Source organism: Notothenia coriiceps, unplaced genomic scaffold (assembly GCF_000735185.1).
Source record: "Notothenia coriiceps isolate Sejong01 unplaced genomic scaffold, NC01 NC01_scaffold00032678, whole genome shotgun sequence".
In the NCBI taxonomy this organism is placed as follows: domain Eukaryota; kingdom Metazoa; phylum Chordata; class Actinopteri; order Perciformes; family Nototheniidae; genus Notothenia; species Notothenia coriiceps.
Window position 1 is genome coordinate 177,030 of NW_011365379.1, and position 1,210 is coordinate 178,239.

Here is a 1,210-nt window from a genome sequence, read left to right on the forward strand (position 1 = left end):
CACTCAGAGGGGAGGATACACCTCACACTCAGAGGGAGGATACACACTCAGAGGAGGATACACTCACACTCAGAGGGAGGATACACTCACACTCAGGGGGAGGATACACTCAGAGGAGGATAACACTTCACACTCAGAGGGAGGATACACTCTCACTCAGAGGGAGGATACACTCACACTCAGAGGGAGGATACACTCTCACTCAGAGGGAGGATACACTCACACACTCAGAGGGAGGATACACTCTCACTCAGAGGGAGGATACACTCACACTCAGAGGGAGGATACACTCACACTCAGAGGGAGGATACACACTCACTCAGAGGGAGGATACTCACTCAGAGGGAGGATACACACTCACTCAGAGGGAGGATACACTCTCACTCAGAGGGAGGATACACTCTCACTCAGAGGGAGGATACACTCCACTCAGAGGGAGGATACACTCACACTCAGAGGGAGGATACACTCTCACTCAGAGGGAGGATACACTCACACTCAGAGGGAGGATACACTCTCACTCAGAGGGAGGATACTCACTCAGAGGGAGGATACACTCTCACTCAGAGGGAGGATACACACTCAGAGGGAGGATACACACTCACTCAGAGGGAGGACTCACTCAGAGGGAGGATACACTCTCACTCAGAGGGAGGATACACTCTCACTCAGAGGGAGGATACACTCACACTCAGAGGGAGGATACACTCACACTCAGAGGGAGGATACACTCTCACTCAGGGGGAGGATACACTCACACTCAGAGGGAGGATACACTCACACTCAGGGGGAGGATACACTCACACTCAGAGGGAGGATACACTCTCACTCAGAGGGAGGATACACTCACACTCAGAGGGAGGATACACTCTCACTCAGAGGGAGGATACACTCACAATCATAATTATATTCCACTGTGTTTATATATTATTCAAATTTTTGTTTCCAATATTTTATTCCATTGTGTTTATTTATTATTATTTTTGTTGCATTTTATAAAATTATACTATTTCAGGGCATACACATCAGAGAACTGTTTGATTCTCTTTTCGTTGTATTTGTGTGTTTAAGTATTTATTCATTCATTATTTGAGTTTCTTTGAACCAATTCCTTGGGATTCTTCAAACATTGCTCCTAGAAATGCGAATGAAGGATCTTGTTTTCCCAGTAGTATGATAAGAGGGTTTGTTGCTGCACCCGGAGCACGGA